At 41.1% G+C, this 22,141-nt stretch overlaps 1 protein-coding gene across 3 annotated transcripts in view; it reads right to left on the bottom strand.

Moving 5' to 3' along the window:
• KLF7 (Kruppel like factor 7) overlaps positions 1-22,141 on the bottom strand; it is an 89,285-nt gene that overhangs the window by 21,558 nt on the left and 45,586 nt on the right. The window lies entirely within an intron of this gene.

Here is a 22,141-nt window from a genome sequence, read left to right on the forward strand (position 1 = left end):
CTCCTCGCCCAGCACAGAGCCCAATGCGGGGCTTAATCCAATGACCCTGAGATCATGACCTGAACTGAAACCAAGAGCTGGACACTCAACTAACTGAGCTACCCAGGCACCCCTCAAGATTAATGTTTTAAAATCATTTTTATCATCTTTTTCAGAGATCACTCCAAAGAAGGTTTAATGTCAATTTGGAAATTTCAGTGTATTTTGGTGATGACCAAAGCTACGATAAAGTCAAATCTAGATATAAACTAAATTTGAAGAAAAAAGTTTTTAAAACTTTCATCTTTTTTCCTGTCAAGATGATAACGACGATACCATGTGAATTTGTTGTAAACAAATTTATAGGACACTTCTTTCACTTAGTAGTAAGGATACTATTTCCCACAATTCAATTTGATGTATTTAGATAGGAACTTGATTATTTCAAAATATGAATTTTAAACTTATGGCCAATCTTTGGTCTTTTGCATTCAAATATAAAGACAGCCATACTTCAGAGGATGTATGCAGGCACAGGCTATGACTACCACAATGACCAACTATTAATCTTTGAATCACTTTTATAAATTAAATTTTAAGAATTAAGAGAAAGACATGTTACCTTATCTCCACACATGTTCCAAACTTAGTTAATATCAGAAGTTATCAACAAGTCACGCAGAAAGTGACATCTCTAATGCAGGCCGGCATCCCTCAGTGGTAAACCAACCCAGAACAAGAACCCTTCCCCAAAGATCCAATTCACTGCAGAGGTTGGCAACTCAGGTGTATGACTTCGAGTGTGTATCGCAAGAAACAGATTCTTCTGCATGGTGGGTAGTAATATAAGGAAAAGAACAAATGTGGAGCACACAGCTTTGAGGGAAGATGGGCTTACCTGCTACCTCCCAGAGAGGACTGGAGGGGGCCTGAGGGCAGTGTGAGAGGACTGGTACCTGAGAGTCATGGAAACTGTGGGTGAATGGAGGGGAGGCTGAAACAAACCTCACTAGACCCAGGACCCAGAACCCATGGGTGTCATCGGTTGAATATATCACAGTAGTAGATGATGCCTAATCTATTGTCCTAGGCATACTGAACTTTTCACTAACTAAAAATGAGAAAATATAAATCATTTACGATGAGGATGAAAGTTAACTTTTTGCTACATGTTTGATAAATGTGAAAAGAGATGCATCAGTGGTATAGAAAACCCATGGGAGTGGATACTCCCCAAACCATCACAGATATGATTTTGGAAGCTATCAAATGATTGGCTTCAGCATCCTGAATGTGTTCTGATTAGGCTAAAGCTAATATTAGTTGTTATTCCCTGATTATATAAATGCAGACGGTGGAGAAAAAGTGAACCAAGTACATGATTATTTTATAGGCAATTTGCCCTAAAATTAAAAAGCAAAAAAGAAGGAGGAAGAGGAGGAAGAGGAGGAGGAGGAGGAGGAGGAGGAGGAGGAGGAGGAGGAGGAAGAAGAAGAAGAAGAAGAAGAAGAAGAAGAAGAAGAAGAAGAAGAAGAAGAAGAAGAAGAAAGAAGGAAAAAAAGAGAAAGAAAGAAAAAAGGAAAGAAAGAAAGAAAGAAAGGGAGGGAGGAAAAAGTAACTTTATCAATCCCCAAGAAGACCAAATTGGATAATTTACACAGAGATGAAAAAGAGATGGGCTCTCCCCTGGACCAGCTACTATTCAAGTTGAGTAGATATGGATCTAATTCTCTAGAGATTTTCAGAGGCAAATATTAAATCAGCCAAGCTTTAAACATCAATTTGTCTGCATAACTCTCTTCCAAGATGATCAAACACTGTTTTTCAGAGACTGAATTTCCTCATTAGCTAAAGCAATCCAAATATGTACCTTACCCGATGATGAAGTCTAAGAAAAGGGTAACTCAGAAGGGAAACTTAGGTGTCACAAATAATAACCTAAGACAGGTGCTCTTCACATACCACTGCCTATGCACTTAAAAACAGATGTCCACAAAGCCATCTCACTTATTTTTCTACCCTAATCTACCTTACATAAACCCCTCACTCTCCAGCATCCTCACGGAGCCCCCATACCCTGTCCCACTTTCTTGAATGTCCTCTACTAGAATGTATCCATCTACCACATGTCACCCCAGACTAGTGTTTCTCCTCCTTAGAAATCTACAGTCTTGTCAGAGTTTACAGTCTTTGGTGACTTATTTACTATGTTTTGTGAGATATTTAATTTCTTATGCCTTGATCCCTTGCCCGGCTTGCCCCACCACAACACAAGAAGTGCTTTTAACACCGGGACGCCTAACAGCACCAATTCAACAACTGTGATTAAGAACCCAGTGTGTGTCCAGGCACAGGGCTAGATGATTCTCATTTGCTTCTTTGTCATCAACTACAATGTCTAGCACAGGCTCAGGCACGTCATATGTACTCCACGTGACGCTCACTAATTAGCAGATTGGTGATCAATCAAAAATTAACAGTACAGAAAGCTTTGTGACTACTTTGTCTTCCAGATTCAAAAGCCCTAGCATGCATTATCTCTGAAATACCTCATCTCTGTCTATGGGTGAGCAGGCAAAGTCAAAAGTCTAGACTTCTGGTCTCATTCACTCATGGTGAAAATACAGCCTCTTTAATGTGACAAGCAGAGTCAATCTACATTAATTATTAGTCTAATACGTACTGAGCAACAACAGTGCTGGAGATAAAGGCTAAAAGCAAAGGATCTCTGCGTCAGAGGAGTTCCCAGGCAGGGAAGCCCCATGCCTGCATATAAACAGCATGAGGCCACAGCACCTGCAAAGACCCAGAGATGAGAGACAGTGGTTTGTTAGAGCTGAGGTAAAGGATGAGTGTATAAGGAGGTATTTCAAGAACGGCTGGAGAGGTTGTAAGAGCCATACCCTATGGAGCCTCCATGACAAGTTATTCCCCCCAGGACACTGATTGCCTTGAGGTCAGAACCCATGCTTCTACATATTTATATCCTCAGGGCCTAGTCCAGTGTGCGGTACTAGTACTTTAAAAAGCATATCCCCTGGGAAGTGATTCTAGACCAACTCTGATAGAGTTGGGTGCTGCTTCCTTTCTGTTCCTATAACTTCCTTTAGAAGAGTCTTATCATACTGCTTGAGTCACTTTTTACATGCTGTAGCCTCACAAAACCCAATGGTCCCTTCAGGAGCAGAAACCAGGTTTATTCACTCTAGTATTTCCAAGACTCAGGATGCTGAAGTCATGTCAAAGATCCCTGATGAACTTAACTAAATGAACACACACATACATGACGAGCTCTTCTCAAACCTTCTTTAAACACTGTAACCTAGATCCTCCTACATCCTCTTTTTGCTGCTCCAGAATATGCATAATTAGGGAGAAAACACAATGATTGAAGCCACCCATGGAATCTACATTAACACTCACACTCAGACACACACACACACACACACACACACACACACACGACATCCCCCCCCAAATCTGCAAACATTTCAGCACAAACATATTGACACCCACATATATAGAAACGCCCCTACACAATCTGTCAGCTGTATACCTCTAACCTTAAACAGCCTTAATTTTGTCTGTGCTAAACTCACAGCTACAGAATACTTTCTCCTTATTCTTCTACTTAATTTTCATCCTGGGACAAAAGTGTCAAGGCAATGTGACTTTTTACTTTGTTGAGGGAAAACATGCAAACGATATTAAGATATGGTTATTTTGATCCTATAAGCTTGCTTTTCCAAGTTATTAATTCCCCATGCACTTCATATTATTCCAGTAATGCACTATTCTCATAAAATGCAAAATGTAAATTATGCTTCCATTCAGAACTTCTGGCATTCCACAGGAACCTGGTTTTCATGCAGTTATTTTGATTTTGCACTGTGCCACAAATGATACTAAAATTTTTCCTTTGCCATGTTATACATTTAGAATTTCAGAACTCAAGTGTTTCATGTTCAAATGTCTGCATTGCAGGCTAAAAAGAAATTATTCTTAAGATGAAGAGCATAGTGCAACTGCCAGTTGACTTTCTATATGCATTTGCCCTTTTTCTGTAAGAGAACCCCCAAATTTTAGTTGGGCTCATTGCCACCCAAAATTAAGACTATTTCCCAGCTCCTTTGCAGTAGTGTGTTAACATATGACTAAGTTCTGGCTGACGAGATGTGAGTGGAAGTGACAAGTGCAATTTCAAGCTGTACTTTAAAAGGTTGGGACATCCTCTCCCCTTCCCACTTTCAAAATAGCTGCATGAAAAGTAGGTTCCTGGAAAGTGGGCTTGGTGGCAGCCATCTTGAATTGTGTGGACACGGGCACTTCCTGAAGGACAGAGCCCCTAAGGACTGGGGAAAAACAGGACAGAAGGAGTCTGAGCTTCTGACAACTTCCCAGAGCACTGCTGTCTGAGATTCTGGATTTTTACGTGAAACAGAAAAAAAAATCTTATATATTTTTAAAGCCTCTGCTAGCTTGCATCTCTGTTACAAACAGCTTCATCTATGCTCTTAATAATTCAAAGGGTAACAGAAACTGATGAATGAAAATGATACATGCCTAAATGGCCCACACTTACAGTATAAGCATTATTTCACATCTCAGTCACACTTTTTTTTTTTTTTTTAAACCCAGGAAGGTTACCAGAGCTTCTGTAAATGGTGTCCTATGTGTGCAAGTACAGTTTAGCTGAACATATACACAGGACTCACAATCAGGACAGCTGGGTTCTAATCCCAATTCTTCCTACTTACTTTGTGATCTTAGGAAAGTTACATACTCTCTGAGTCTCACCTTCCTTCCTGCAAAGTGGGCCTAACCCCCTCTTGGATGTTGGCCTTTCAGGACTATTGTGAAGTCTGAAGAAAAATGATTATCTGTGCAAGGGTTTTGTATAGTGTAAAGCACTTATAGGCAAGGTGGTTATTAAAATATTCCAAACAAAAATCCTCCCATTTATGCAAGGTGGCTCATATCAACACCTAGTGGCTGGACATACTTTTCCCTGCAGTTACTGTTTTTAGCTAAATGGTTAAAGATCAGTGCTATGGTCTTAGGAGCAAACTGCCTTTCATTTAACTCAATACCCCCAGCCCCATGTCTTTGATTAGAAAGCCAAAGAGTTTAGACCAAACAGTACAAACCCAACACCGCATATAGAAAGGAAGCCCAAAGCCTGTGTACCAATAAAACATGGTGTATATCTCACCATGCCTCCTATACCAGGCACTGAAATATGTTTGGCTTTTCCTACTGGCAGACTCAAACCATGATGAGATGTCTATATTTTCCTTCCTCACAGATATATACATAGAGTACAAAACTAAGTGTGAGAGAAAGACAAAATGTTATACACAAATGGGATAATAAATGTTTCTTTTCAGAGAAAGCACTCTGAATGACCATCCTGAACCAAAGACTGTGCACCCAACCATCTATTCTCAATTAATGGTAGTGTTTTACAAATCCTGGGATAATATTTAGTGAGCTCTCCTTACGTCCTGGGCACTATAGGCACCCAAGGTCTTTATGTACATTCTTTCCTTTTAATCCTCTCAATAGCTCTGTGAGACACAAGCTAGTATCTTCCCCATTTTACAGAAGAGAAAACTGAGGGTCAGAGAAATAAAGCCACTCACCAAGTTCTCCAGCTCACAAGTGGTACAGTCAAGATTTAAACAGCTTTGCCTTCAGTCCACTACCTTATTCTGACTCTTACTGAAATGCCAACAATTAAAATAGAATAAATGTTTACATTCCCTTTGGAAATATTTTCTGATAAAGCAAATCTTTCAACTGGAAAGGATGTCAGAAATATTTAGATGTACCCCTACAGTAGCTGTTCCAACTTTTTGAAAGTGGATAAGTAAATAAGTAATCTATTGTGACAAGAAGCCAGGAGTGTGAACTACAACTCAGGCCCACTCCCCTAGGCCCATCCTCAGTTCACAGAACAGTGCCCCTTGCTACGGAACCTGGATGTGGGATACGCAGTCAATTTCCCTCAGAAAATACCACATACCAACTCTACCAGTGTTTTCTCCATTTAAGTCCCCCTACTTTCTCAAAGAACATCTGTTTAGCCTGACATACCCCTAGATAAACCAAAAATGGAATCCCCGCCAGGCCAATAGTTAAGCAAGGGCTTCATTCTTAACCCATACCTAGGAGTGCCTGAGAGCCCTGCAGAGTAGAAGCATAAAATGAAGATGGCCCGTTGTTGGGATATTACCTCCAACCCCTTAGCAGAGGTGAGTTTGTCTGCTCCTCTGCCACATCCTCTCCCACGCCTAGCCCAGTTGCCTGGCACAGAGGATCTGCAGTGTGTGTCATGCAGGGAAAAAAGTCACACTAGGGCTGGAGAACCAAGCAGGGCCTCAAGATGTGCTTTAAGACCACAAGGCTTAAACATGTGCTCGGTCCAGGAGTGCCTGGGTGGCTCAGTCAGCTAAGCATCCGACCCTTATTTTCAGCTCAGGTCTTGATCTTAGGGTAGTGAGACTGAGCCCCATGTCGGGCTCTGTGCTGGGCATGGAGCCTTCTTGGGATTCTCTCTGTCCCTCTCCCTCTGTACCTCCCCAACCTGCTCTTGAGCATGCTCTCTTTCTCTCTCCTTCTCAAAAAAAAAAAAAAAAAAGATGTGCGTGGTCCAATCTGGTAGCCACTAGCTGGAGGTGGCTCTTGAGCACTTGACACTTAACATATGAGCAAACTGAATTGACATGTGTTTTAAATGTAAAATACACACTGAATTTCAAAGACTTAGTATGAAAAAAAAGAATGTAAAATTGGCCATTAACAATTGTTTATACCGACTGGTTATTGAAATGGTAAGGTTGGATATATTGAGTTAAAGTCTAGGATTAAAGTAATTAATTAGCACAGCTAGTTAATAAATTAATAATGAATAAACTAATGAAAATCTTAAAAGTTGCCAGAAAACTTATATGTAAGCATACACATGGCTTGCATTATATATTTCTATTGGACAGTGATCATGTAAGACACATTTAAGAATTTGGACTTTATCCTAAGAACAATGGTGGCCATTGTGAACCGTTAAGCTGAGGCATAATGCGATCGGACGTGACTTCTCAAAATATCACCCTGGCTACAAAATGGAGAATGGGTTGCAGAGGGAAATGAGTCAAGGAGGCTCTACACAGGCTGGGTGACAGAAGATGGCGGCCAAACTCGATGGCGTTGTCTCTAGCAGCAGAGATGGAGAGAAGTGGACTAATAGAAAGTAGTGCCAACAAGACAAGGATATTGACTGCATAAGGGGGAAAGGGAAGGGTACAGATCAGGGATGTCCCCGGGTTTCTATGGTGAAGACTGGGTGGCCATTCAGCTTCCACACCCTGATAAGCACGCATTGGGTAACAGTGGCCCATCAAGTTACCCTGGGACGGCAGCAGGCTGTCTGCATGAAGCTCCCTTGCAAGGGGCAGGAGTCAGGGATGCTCTGGGGGGCTCTGGAACCAGCGCATGCTGCTCCAAAGTGCTTCCCTTCTGAAGAGCTCCCAGAACAAGTAACTCGAGATTTTGCCAAGACAACGCATACTTTGGAAAGCTGCTGGAAATGCTGAGGGCCCCTGCTGCTGAGACCAAGAAGTAAGCTGAAAGCCCAACAACTGGGACAGGCTACAGTGGAAGCAGGGTGGGGTCTTTGCTCCCCAGGCCTCTTCCTGGCTTCCTTCCTAGGAAATTCCAGGAGACTGCAGCAGGGGAACGGGCTCTGGAGGTAGACCGGCTTCAGAAGTCAGGTCAGCGCCTGGCAAGCCGGGTACCCCTGGGCTCTTCCCGGTTGACATCTCCTCCTCCCTCCTTGGAAAAAGCCCCGCCTACCTTGGGAGGGTTCAGGACAAGGACACAGGTAGGGCACCAGCACCCTTGCCCCAAACCAGACCTGGGACCACGTGACCTTCCTCCTCGCTGGCTGCAGTACCCTCCCCACCCGCCCACAGAAAGGGGTGACAGGGGCATCGGGACCTTCCAACCTTAAGCCAGCTCACCTCTCAGAGGCGAAAGCACAATAAAACTGCAGGAGAGCTGGGCAGGCTGGTTCACTGTTCATCGCACCAAGAACCAACCACCACGTCACACGGCGGGGACAGAAGAGGCACGCTACTTTCAGGGCAAGCGTTATCATGAATAATTAAAGCAAAGCTCTGCTTATCAAACTAAATGAACAAAGGATGCCACTGACACATCAGCCACTTTTTGTTGTTGTTGTTTCAGGAGGCCCTTTATTCTCAGTTACTGCTGCTTCTAATTTGATCATCTTCAGAGGCCTCCCTATCAATTTGGGTAAATTAGCACGCTTCTCCTCCGTATGGAGCTGCGGCCGTAAATCACAAATATGAGCGTGTGTAAAGTTATACAGCATGGGCCCAGTGTAATAATAAACACATTTATATTTTATAACTGCTGTTTTCTTCACATTCGAGCTGTCTCACTGCCTGGGCCCCGGGGGCTCGCAAGCTCTCCCCCACATGCCCTGTGCACCACAGTCTTGCTTTGTGTGCAGGTTTCCTGCCCCCTCGGCTCAGCCCCCTCTCTACCAAATGCCAACCGGCTCTTCTTTGTGTCACAGCACTGGGTAAGGTGATCATACCCGCTCAGGGCACTCTGTGCGGCACAGCAGAGACACAAATGAGCAGGTGACCTTTCAAACCGTGTCAAAATGGGCTCTTGACCCAGAGACCTCAAAACTTCAAGTGGCCTCACTGTCTAAATCAGCCAGCTGAAAAGACCTATGTTTGCACAATGTGATTGTGTTTACACAAAGATTTAACGCCTCAATAGAGCAAAAGCTGTTCAGTTAATTTTAATTATTGCTTTATTCCTCCCACAACAGAGTAAAAAAAAAATTTTTTTTAAATGGTTAACAGTGAGCCGATGGTAACTGATCTCATAAGCTTTGTGCGTATGGTCTTTCCAGCCGGAGCAATGCCAGTAGTGGGAAGGAAGTATGCGAGGTTTCCTTAGCCGAAAGGATACTTTCCAATACCTGCCTTTGCTTATTAAACACTCTTTGTGGAGAAGATGGCAACAAAACAGGCTGGAGACCTGAGTGTGGTGAGAGGAAGGCACACAGAGGGGTTAAGGAAGCCTTCTGCATCAGCAGCAGCAAACTTTGCAACCAAAAGGCAAATATCAAAGGGGGATGGCGGACCGGCCACCTCTAACGATTTAGGATGGTTATTTCTTTAGCAGGTAGAATAAATAAAAGAGAAAAGTAAATTTGAAAATACAAGGGTATATAAGAACACAGGATCAGAGGGAAAAAATAAATATCTAAAGGCAAACAACCCTAAAAAAGTAGAGCCCACAGGGGTCATATGTGCCTTTCCTTCCACCTTCCAGGGATCTGTCTTTCAGTGTTAAAAAACCTTCTCTTTCTGCAGATCTCTGGAAGACAATGGAAGTGCCCGTTGCTTGGAGGTTCCTAAAGATCCTTGTGACAATGTTAGAAAAACCTCTCTTCTCCCTAACTGTGTGCTTTTGTGAACACAGAGGACAGACTCTTACACACAGCAGCAGAATCTAAACCTGAGTTTGGGGTCTTTGACCATTAGGGGATTTATAATTCCTTTATGGAGCAAGTATTTTTCTCCATAATATATTTAATATCCTCCAAAAAGTGGGGCGAAAAAGGGATAAAACACGATTATCTTTAACCCTACATTTATCATACAAATAAAAGTAAAAGCACAAATTGTTTGTTCACACTCTACCCCCCAGCGAAGCTCTGAGATAGCCGAGACAGCAATGGGCAACTTGTACACCAAGATTCATCCATTCATAGCTTCTTCCAACTTCCTGAAGGCACCTTCATTTGGATTTTCCAGTATAGTGATAAACGAGGAGTTTTAAGGTGCATTCTTTTCAGGGGTCAGGGTGAAGCTTCTGCTAATGACATCTTTCCACAAATTTTCTACAATATGCAAATACACTGGTATTAAGATATTACTTCAAGAATCAATCCCTTGCATATGTTTGCATCTTTGAAATGAGCTTTCTTTCTTAAAATGGAAAAAAGAAAAAACCAACGAAGATCAAGGATTTCTAAGTTCAATCAAAATAGACAGGATATAGGAGGATATAGGAGTATACAATATTCCTATGCATTATATGATTCCCTTTTCTTAGCTCTTCTGAACTTGCTGTCATATTGGACAACTAAGAAAATAACTCATGTGTTACTTAGGATATGTGTGCAATAAGTAGAATGACAAATATTAGACCATTTATTTTGCTGAACTATAACAATATACCTAAATTCATTTATATCCTATTTTAACTCAGGCACACTTGCCAAAAAAAAAAAAAAAAAAAAAAAAGGTTTCTAAAGGAAAAACACTGTAAGGTTGGCTCTACAGCTCAGCAGAGAAACCCGTGAAAGATCATCCTCTGAGCCTCCACTTCCTCGTCTATAAAATGGGGACAATGAGAATATTTACACCACAGGTGAGTGACAGTGAACTGACACTCGGTATGTGAAAGCACTTAGTAAACTATAAAGACTAATGCAAGTGATATTAGGGCCCATTTACTTGGGCAAAGCAATAACATGGAGGCAGCCACTCCCAGTCTGGTACCCAATTGCCTTCTCATTCCCAAGGCCAATCTGAGTAGGAATGCCTCAGCCTACCCTTTCTTTAGCCCATCTGCTCTGGGGAGTGGTCTCAGTAACAACTGCCTCTTCAGGTCATCAAGCTAAATATTCCTAATTCCCTACTGGGCCTAAAACTGAGGTCCAATAACAACTGTGATCCAAAACATGGCACTTACCATGACCCCAGGAGGCCAGCTCGCTAATCGCAATCCCTCCAAGAGGCAAGGGATAAGCTAATCTGTGTGAAAGACACAGATGTCACGTACTCCCTCCAGCCACATCCACATGTATGAGAGGAATAATGTCAGCAGTATTATCTCCAAACAGCAAGGACAATGCCGTACAATTATAATAGCATATTGTCCATTGTATGTGGGGGTGACACGTCTGACAATGTTATTTTCTATGCATGTGAATGTAGCTGAAAGGGTCAATGCATAATTCACATCTCCTGACAAAATGTAAGCATAAAGTATGTGTCCATTAGATAATGCCATTTAAATCTCTTTACCTTCGATAGAACCTTTCTCCCTGAGAACTCAGAAGGCTTCTCAGTACTTTCTGTCTGGTGTTGGTGTGAACCGGAATCATGAACGGTAGGAAACCCAGGAGCCCATCTGAATGTAATGCCGTCTTCCTAATCAAAGTTCTCTTTTCTGACTGAAAACACTTATTTCTGCACTAACAGTCAACTTTCTTTCTGGTAACAAGGAAACAATCGTTGTTAATTCAGGGAGGTTGCTATACGTCCGAGGACAGGTAGAAGATGATTGTTAGTGCCCGGTTGGCTAAGCCCACTTGTCCAAAGCTGCCCTCCCACACACCGGCCTGGCAGCTCATGTGACTCAAATCCCTGCCTCAGCAAAATCTCAAATTATTACAGGTCAGGAGCCTTCTGCAAAGTCGGGGGGGGGGGATGTTTCTTGTGAAGAGTTCCAATCACAAATGTGAAATTTAGAAAGCTAAGCATCTAGCAGAGGTGGAGAGATGCCCCTCATGTCATAAGCGGGGAGGACTAGCACATCTAAGTCCTGACAAAAATAATAAATTATACAATAGCTATACCTAGTCAACATTTAAAAGATCATAAAAGGGAACCAACACCTGGTGGGTGGTCTTAAAAGGATGAGGAAATATTTTGCACGTGGTTCAGAGGAACACAAAGACAAGCAAAGGACAGCGAAGGTGATGTGAAGCCAGGGTTTCCCAACCTTGGCACCACTGATGTTCAGGGTGTGATGATTCTTGGTGGGGGGTGTCCCATGCACTAGAGGAAATTCAGCAGCATCCCTGACTTCCATTTACCAGATGCCAGGAGAAGCAGCCCCTTCCAAGATGGGCAACCAAAACTATCTCCAGACATTGCCAAACATCCCCTGAGGGGAAAAATCAGCCCAAGTTGAGAATCACTGTATTAGGCAACTAATGATCTCACATTGGGGAGAATGGCTGGGCTAAAAGGGTTGCTCTCACATATAATGGCCTCTTTAGCCATTGAGAGGAGGCCTCAGGAACACCCCTCCACCACCACCACCCTTAAACAGTCATGCGACTTTCATGTTCCTGCTGGACCCTCATTAGCCTCACAAGTTCCTGAAGGGTCAGGGAAGGCCCGCTGGAGTGGCTCAGCTCCTGGGGGGAGCAAGCAGCCATGTGAGATGTGAGTACAAGGTGTCCCTGAAGGGCTAAGGACAGACGCCAGTGCCGCCCCTGGAGCACAGGGTTGAATCTGCCCCACGGAAGGGGTATGTTTCTGATTCACACAAAGGCATGATGAGGGTTAGCAACAGCCCTGCTGGGCAGACGGCAGCCATCAGGTTTCTCTCTTCCAGGTCTGTCAACTGATTTACCTCATATAAGAGGCAGCAGTATTACGTCGAGATGAGAATTAGGAAAGCATGCGACTGAGCCCAGAACTGAAAGGTAGGTGGAATGCCTCCTCTCCTCAACCCCCAAAGCGTGCCTGCACTCCCACAATTCCTTTCACCCAAAAAATAAAGACAGCTCACCCAGAAGAGCAGGAAGACAGGAGGTTCAGAAGTGGGTACTGGAGTTCATTCATGGCTGGGGCTTTCCATGACTACTTCAGCCTCCGAAATCCCCTGTGTGTCAGGTCTTACCGGAGCCGGAGTGCGGATATGAAACCACATCCAACGGATGGGAGAAGAGTGGTGGAAAAGACACACACCCCGAGATCTTTGGACTTTTCACTCCAGATCCTGCTTCGGGGGACCTGGGACGATCATATACCCACACATGGAAAGTTACTCTGACAATCCACCATCAACAAAAACTAAATGCTCGAACAACCAAAACCACCCCCTCCCAAAGTCAGAATATAAAACCCGTCAAGCGATGGAGGAATGTTCTGACACTTGATGGCTCCCATAATCAAATGGCTAAGTCCTTCTTAGGACTTACTTAATAAGGACTTAGAAAGCACTTCTGAGCGATTATCAACTGGAAGCAGAAATAATATTTTGACTGCTCTGTAGTTTTACTGATATAAGGTTTTCTTTGCAATTGGAAAGCTACTAGTGGTTAGCTGGTTTAGGGTCTGTAGAACACTACAATACTCTCTTCATCATCCTAGTCTAGTTTGAGGTCTCCTACCTATGTTAAGGATACTTAAGCAGAAATGATTCCACAGAGCCTAATCTGGTCTGATAGTGGCTGGGCTTGTTGCTCTGAATAGAAGTCCCCCTGCCTCACTTTCCACAGGGGATCATAGACCTCATTAGTATGGAGAACCAGTACCAGCCATTAGCGTCAAATAAGAGTTGCCTTTGCTAACTATTTCTGAGCACAGTCACACAACGTGCTCAGAGTTTTCTCAATAAGATAGCTCTTCTGCAGGGCAATGAAGCTGCCTCTTCAAGGGGCCTCAATTTGCATACCCCTTCTGGACCATTTAAAGTGAATCCTTCATGAAGTATCGCTGCACTTCTGAAGAATTCTCCCCACTCTTCCAGTGAGAAATGGAAACCTCTACTTAAATAGGAGAAACGATAGATAGAAAGGAATTATACTTCTTTTTTTAAGACCACAAGACTGATTTTAGGTTTATTTTGCACCACATTTTGTTCGTTTGCTATAAGGAAAGAAAATAAGGTGTGCAAAGCATGCATTACTTTTGGGTAAAGGCACATATCACCAAAAAGCATTTGAGACATTTACTGTGCACAACAGAGGAATGAAAGCCATAATGAAAAGTCATGGATCTAGAAGTCTCCTTTTACTCCTTCTTAATGAATAAAACAGTTCGGAAAACCTGATAGTTGCTTTTAGTCCATTTTATTTCTAACTTTATACTCTGTATGATATCAAGAAGAATGGCTACAAAAGAATCTGGTCCATTTAAGTGATAAAGTGGCACTGCCTTTATGATGTTAAAGATGCTGCTTTGTTATTAAGTTAGTAATTTTAATATTTGTGCAAATACTATCAATGCTTGTATCAAATATAAATGTGTAACAACTTGCTAGTTCAAAAGAAGCCTAAATCCATCATTTAAGTAGTCTTCAAATATCTTATTTCTTTTAAGTTACATTGAAAAGGTATGCAGAGAAAAGAAAAGACTCCAAGATTCGAACGTGTTTTCATAGCTAAAGATTTAGTTGAGAAAGCAGGATGAGGGGACGCAGGTGCCAGACATTGTGTAGAATTTGCACTTATGCTCCATTAATTGCCAGCATATCTTCCTTTTCCTTTTTCCTCCCCTCCCCCCTTTAAATCCCTTTGGAAAACAGCAGAGCAGCAGGCCCAGACTGGTACCCAGCAGCAACACCAGGAGCAGAAGTAGCCAATTAGCCTCCAGAATACAAAGAGGGGGGAAAAAAAATGATGCAGTTACCTAGCAACCAGAAAGAGCAGAAACAGCTGTGTAGCAGGCCCAGGCTGGTACCCAGGCAGAAACAGGATAGCCAATTAGCACACTGTATTTAATGCTGATGTGGTTTCCTAGTAACAGGCTGTACAAGTCTGTCTGTTGCGTTTTCTCCCTCCCTTCCTCACATTTTCCTCAATCATGCACAGTATTACTATTTGCCCTAATTACTGTTTCTCCACTGCTTCGAGCGGCCATTATTTTGTCCCCAGAGAAATTGGAAGAACTCAGAAAAAAAATCTTCCGTAATGACAGTATTTAGTTTCAAATTTAGATTAGCTGTAAGCCTTGAGACACTAAACAACAACAACAACAAAGAATGAAAAAAAAAAAAAAAAGCCAGCAAATCGCCTTGTGCCTAAATTTGTAAGTAGCCTATGGGACCTTTTCTATATGCTAATATTTATATGTAGGTGAAGCAAAAAAAAAAAAATTTAATAATGCATACTGTCATTTTGCCATACACTACATTTCCGAAGAGGCTGAATCCTCTGTGTGCTTGAGTTTATTCATATTGATTTTCTGACACTCTCTCCTGAACGCTAAGAACATAAAATGTCTTATTACCTACATCAGAGAAGGGAGATGTATCTTTTGTTGTTCTTTTAAAAATACCAATACTAGTTTCAACAAGTTCATGACCAATTGAGAATTCAGTACGAACAATCATTATTTCCTCTCTACAAGAGGACTTGAGTACAAGTAAACAGTGTGTTTGGCCCACAGTTAGGATATTCAAACGTGGTAAATTAATAATCCCAGTAATGAATTCCAGTAATGTCACCTCCAGTGAGGTGACATTAAACCCCAAGAACATACAAAATGAAGATAGAAAACTTTTAAGAAGCGACTATGCACCGCTGTTCTCAAGCATTCCTACCGCACCTTGCTGCTCTTAGAGCAGCAGACATACAGAATATGTACCAGTCCAGCTTTTCTGTGGGTTCTATTCATCAGGGCATAGATTATATAATTCTACTTTTTTTTTTTTTTTTTTTTTTTTTAGGGCATCCATTAGACTCCTAGAACCTCTCTCACTTAACAGTGCCTCCAATTGTGAAACCATTTATAGTCCTTCTTACAAAGCATTCCCTCATACGAAAATAGCCAGGGATCCAGAGGAAGACATTATATACCATATCACACTTAACTGGGCAATAATCTACCATGAAAGGAGAGGGCTTTGTCAGCTGAAGGGTTTCTGGCTTCCTTCCCTAAAACAAAAGGATCGATGGCTTCTACCAACTTTAGCTAACCTAGTGAAACAGTTGAAATTACCCTATCCCAACAAAGTTGGGATTTTAAAAAACCATATCTCACTTGCCTGAAAACAATATACCTGACAGTTTTACTTTACTGAATTCCATAAATTAAATGTCAATTATAGTAATGAAAAGAGGATGCATTCTGAAGGCAGAAATAACAAAAGAAGCCTAACTCTTATGTTTTATGGTATCAGATGAATGGCTTACAAGATAAAATGAGTTTTAAATTATAAATGCACTTTATCTTACAAACAAAATAAAAGGGGTCTAGCCTGAATGCAGGTAACTTTTGAAGGGAAGAAAGGAAAAGATGCAAAGTAAAAAAAAAAACCCAAAAACAAAAACCGGGGACCGGGAGGATTCTGCCAACTAGGTCTAGCTCAGGACAAAGCTGGGCCTACGCTCTCTAAAGAACTGGTAATGGGGTGTTCTGGTCTTCCATCCCTAAAAGCTTCTGGGGTCCAGTCCTGGATCAGTCCCTGACTCTCCTACCTCAATAAGCACAGATGGTGAAGGAGAAGGAAAGGTGAACAGAAATATGGGACAAACCATGAAAAGCTTATTCTCTCTGCAGATACTCTTAAATAATTTAAGTGGGTTGACCTCCATTATATAAGCTAGTCAGATTCTAACACTGGCAACCAAACATGGAGACACCACAGGAACGAGGAACAATTCTGTCACTGGTTGGCCAAATAACCAGCACAATAAAAGGTCACTAACTTTTCATTACTTTGAATGGTCTTGCTTCTACTCACATTAAGCTTAATAAATTGTCATGTCAATATATGACTTTTAAAAATGGTTGAAAAGAAGTTTCTCTTAGAAAATGTAGAAAATCCAGTAGCAGAAGAGAGAAGGGGAGGGAGTCAAGGTGGGAAATGGTGCCTCAGCTTCCAACCCACCCCACCTTCCCTCGCTACTTCTTGGGGATTCCTGAAATTCCACTAACAACCTCCCATAATCGAACATTAAAAAAAATAACAACAATAAGGCATTTCATTCCGACATAAAGACAGGTAATAAAGGAAGGCTTCAAAGGCAGGAAGTTGAGTCAGTGCAGGCAAGCATCAGGTGTAAGGTTCTTAGGTGGGGCCCGAAGAAGGAACTGAGATTTGGGCAAACAGGTTTGCCCCAGGCCATCCAGTTCACCTCCATCAGGGTGGGGATAAATAGAAATTGTCTGGTTGGAAGGAGCCGGGTTCTCACAATTTAATACCTGAGTCACCTGGCAGATTTGAGTCCCCCTACACATATTCCCACAGTAGCCTGGATTCCCAAAGAGTTCCATTTGCTTATTGGAACTAGCCTCCTTACCTGCAATGCCTGTATTCTCTTGATCCATTTTCGAGGTTTCAACTATAATTTCTACTAAAACTGGCTATTTTTCAAAAACAGACAATCATTTTGCAAATATATTTTCATCTCTCCTTATATTTTATCTAAGCCTTTTTAAAGGATTATTCCAGTTTAAAAACTGGTTTTTTTTTTTCATTACACATGACCTTCTTAAACTCCTTTGTTGTCTGATTCAAACAGAATCTCATCATCGTTTTAATTTCAAGAGACATAAGTATTGTCTACCCCCAGCTAATTCTTATAATGTCACTTAGCCTGTACTCTTTTAAAAAGTCCACTTAATCTCCTCAAACCTCCCAATATGTACAGGAGAACCGTGATCATCACCATCATTAACATTCTTATTATAATAGAAACAGCTTCTGTACATTATCTATTTATTAAAGAGAACAGTTTTGGTTTTAAGTTCACACTTGGCCTTCCCAATGTCACTCTTTGATTTGCACAGACTATTCACGACCTTCTTTTCGTCTTCTCCATCAAACAGAGCTGGCCTAACCTTTAAATCTTAGAATTTATAAAATTCTATTACTTCCACTGCCTTTTCTGAAGGGAGACTCCTCTTTTCTCTTCCCTCTTTCCTACTTCCCACCCCCAATCCACGCTCTCTTTTCTTTTGAGATCAGGTTCCAAATATAGTGACTTTATAAAACCATTTTCAGGTTTCTGCATCAGAAAGTAAGGTCCTCGGAGATGGAGGAAGGAACAGTGTGTAGTGTAATGGGTGTTCAAGAAATATTGTTTATGATGAAATACTTAGTAATTTCATGCTTTTTTCTTTTCCTTCCATTCTCATTTTAACATGTTTATTTACTATGACTACCAATTATCCATTAAAAGGACATCTGAAATAGGCATCCCACAAAGCCTACATTTATTACCATATTATAATAATAAAATAAATGTTCTTGCTGTGTATATGCTGAGTTTACACCATTCCATCCAATATAGGTTTACCGAAATTTATCTTCATAAATGTTAGGAGCTAGCATATCGCTAGATTATCATGTGGTGAAGCTCTAAGAATTTCTTGAATCATAAAATTCTCCTGTCAATTGTTTTCCCTCATCTCATTTACACCCGTTCTTTTCAAACTCTTTCTCTTATGCTAAATCCAAACTATCACACCCTTCTGTTAAACTCTCTCCACCTTCTGAACTGAACAGTTAACCCTTATTCTAGTTTCCATCCCATAATAGGGCTTTAATGAGTTTCTGCCTCAACACATGGATAAACTTCATTAGCAGCCATGTGTCTCAGCATATTAAAGGCCTTTTAATGCCTTAAAATTGCCCTGTTTCAGTTGCTATTGTATAAATTCAAAGAATTCTTATCTATGGGGCTGAGGAGGTTGAAAGTGTTCGACGGGCCCCCTACAGTTCCAGACTGAGGTATTTAATTTTATCCTGCTGGTATGCCTGACCTTGAATTAGGGCTTCTATTTATATAAATTAGTGTATTATCACATTGGCATCATTTGAAACGAAGAATAGTGTGAATAAACACCCTGTCCAAAAGGAGAAAAGCAACTTTTTCTGAATCGTCCCCACTGCTTCTGACCTCTGATAGGCACCCCTACTCTCATTGAGCGCTGCCTCCCTCTGCACTCTTTCTTGGAAGGGCTGTCCCTTTCCCAGGGACTGCTTACTCAGTGGCACAGCACCTGACATCTACGCTTACTTATTACCCATTTGGGGAATGACCGAGAGAACAAACAAAGTGAATAAGATGATGATCTATCGAATAGGATGCAAGCCCAAGGGACAGGAGGCCTGGGTCAAATTTTCATTCTGCCAAGGGCAGGTCAGAGAACCTGAGCTAAGGCATTTTGACACTGCTGGTTCTCAGTTTCCCCCATATGTGATAATGCTTGCCCTAATTTCAAAGGGATGGAGTATTAGCATTTGTCATTTTAAAGAGTGAATTGGGACTGTTACAACAAAGTCTCTCTTTAATTCTAAGGTAAAAAAAAAAAATGGTTTAATAGTAATGACCATAATAACAATAACTATAACCGTAACAATAATGGGCCTAGAAACGGAAGACCATCCCTTTGTAATTTCCTTGCTCTGGTTCTTAGTCACTTGATGAGGCAGTATGTTTAAGGACCCTCCCATCTTTATTCTGTTTAGAAGACACTCAAAGTGGTTTTCATTGCCAATTTGTATTTAAACTATGTTTCTCATTTCCTCCTAATAATGAGTTATTAAGAGAATAACTACTTGATTTCTTTTCCCCTTGCTCGTTAGCATAGACATTAAGAGCTCAGACTTGAGGAATACTCTTTGGTTTGAATCCTGGGCCAGCCACCTAGGAGCTGTGTGACATTGGACAAGTTACTTGACCTCTCTGGGCCTTATTCCTTCACAACTATAAAATAAGAATAGTACTTACATCATTAGATTAAAAAGGTTAGTATTTGTAAAAGACTTAGAACAATGCCTAGCATGTAACAACTGCTTCATCTTTGTTGAATAAATCAATTATATTCTAAACTTTAAAGAACTTTCATTATATGCATACAATAAATACTTCTGTTTGTCTTTTAAACATGACACTCATCTTTTTATTTATAATATTTTTAGCTACGTTTTTCATTTGAAAACAAACTATTTCCCTAAATCCGAGTTAAACTTAAAAATGGTAGCACCTTAAGACCTGCCCCACAGCAACATAAACTGTTAAACTGCACCCTTGTGTTATCTTCCCACCTAAAAAGCTCCCCTTTACATTCATTGGTACAAAATCCAGAATGTCCTCATCCATACCCACGGATTATGCTAACAGCTACCCTTGTCCATAAAAAGACTCCTCCAAGTAGAACATGTGAGAACATGGCCTTTTTTTCTCCCTCCTCTGTGACCAATGACCAATGATTTCATTGCTGGCCTTTGTCCTGACTTTATCAAACGACTCACACTGAAAAGTATAAATATGGATATGGCTTTATATGAATTTCCATATTAGAAAAATCGGCTCAATTAACAAAAAGTGCCATTTTAATCGCAGGCTTTTTTTTCTTCTTAGAAGTGATCAAGAAGAAATGTGGAAAACACTTCTTTTTCTAACATTTCAATAAATTGACTTTTGCTGAACATGAGCATATTAAAGTGATTTTTTTTAATTAAAAGTGAAGATTTCCTTTGCATCAAAATATAAGGATTTTTTAGCTGACTCAAAGAAGATGAATACACCTGTGATAATAATGATTGAATTATCCAGCAAGAAAAATATGTTACAGAAAGACCAGAAAACAGAGAGGGAAAGAAAGGTCTGTAATGGTTTGGCTGCTAAAGGACATTTTTACACACATGCCAGCACTAAGTGCTCTTCGCAATGAATAAACCATATGTCCATTTTTATATGCTTCCTTTCACTAAGATCCTGCGATTTCACAATATTCCCTTTGTCCCACTCCCTGCCTTGTCTTCCTCCTCCTTCAGCTCCCCCATCCCCAACTTCACCTCCTTGGGCAAACAGTATTTGTGCCCTAGCTACCAACTTGAACATCTGCTACCTTAAAAAAAAAAAAAATCACCTCATTGCCTCACATCCTCCAGGGCAAAAAGTTTGAAGGATTCAGCATCCTCAAAAGAACAGCCACAGAAGGGGAAAAAAAAAAAAAAAGGCATATATTTTCTAGCTCAGTAAATTCTATCTATATAAAGATTAAATGAATAACATTTAAAAAATTCTTCCGTGCAAGCAAATTCCATGTTACCAAGAATGTATTGTCTTTCTTATGCATAGAGGAAGACCCACACATTTTATTTTATTTCACTTTTGCAACTGTGTCTCCTTTTCAACATATTACCATATAGAAGAGATACAGCATATATATGACTCTGGAGAACAGAATGCCAATATTTTCCCTCTTTTTACCCGACGGTTTTCTCTTCTTAGTCTCCCCCCCGCCCCAAACACTTCCCCAGCTAAAAGATAAAGAAATATTTCCTCTGAATTAAAGTGAGCCCGGTGTTAAAATAGCTTGTCCAGATCCAACCAGAGCCCATTTTTTAAAACTCCATTTCAGCATTTGGTGGGCAGCTCTGCCCCTCCACTCGCTTATATCAGCCTCTCCCCCTACCAGAATTCCCATCGCCATATACCTTTGCCCTCAAGCTTTTACTAGTCCATTGCCTTTATATGTTTGCACTTAATTTGATTCCATCCTTCATGCTTTTTTCATTATTCTTAGTTCATCCACACCACATAAATTATCACCTTTGTTTTCAGTTCCCCATGTGCCCCATTCACACCAATTCCAAATAAATACTTCTGATCCTCATCCATTTAATCCAAATTAATTCATATTCCCTCTGCCCATCCTCCATCCTCACCTCTAGCTCCCCTCCTGTTTCTCCTTCTTATAGCACCTACGTTTCCTTCCATACTGATCTCTGAGCAAGGTTTTACAGGCAAAATGCTTCTGGAGGATGCATGATGATTGCTTTCTGTATTGTTTTAGGAAAGCCAAGGTCTACAGCGCTGCCACCTTCAATGAGCCAATGTCTGCATGTCCATTTGCACTCTACAGCTGGTGTCCCTGAGCATCATAACCTCCACACAGAGAGAGGAAAAAGCTTGTCGCTTTTTGATGGTATTTAACTTTGGCTAACTGCCTTATTTCTCATTTATGTAGAGCTGTTTTTTCACACAATCGTCACTAATCAATATCAACAGCTATCGTAATAACTACAACCAACTCCACTACTATCTTCAATGAGCTCTTAAGATCTGCCAAGTATTTTACATATATTGATTCATTTAGTCTTCAAAACAATCTAGGATATAGATAAAATTATCCCTATATTTTACAAATGACTAAGCTGAGACTCAGGGAAGATAAATCTCTTAACCAGGTCACAAAAAAAAAAGAGCCAGAACTCAGACCCAAATCCACCTACAACAAAGCCCCCACTCTTAACCACTCTGCAGCTCTGCCTTTCAATAAGGCAGGGTGCCTCCTTGAATATATTCCCCATGGGGAGGAGTCTTTCCACATCAGTCCACCATAGGGCAAGTGGT

Source organism: Mustela erminea, chromosome 8 (genome assembly GCF_009829155.1).
Source record: "Mustela erminea isolate mMusErm1 chromosome 8, mMusErm1.Pri, whole genome shotgun sequence".
Classification (NCBI taxonomy): domain Eukaryota; kingdom Metazoa; phylum Chordata; class Mammalia; order Carnivora; family Mustelidae; genus Mustela; species Mustela erminea.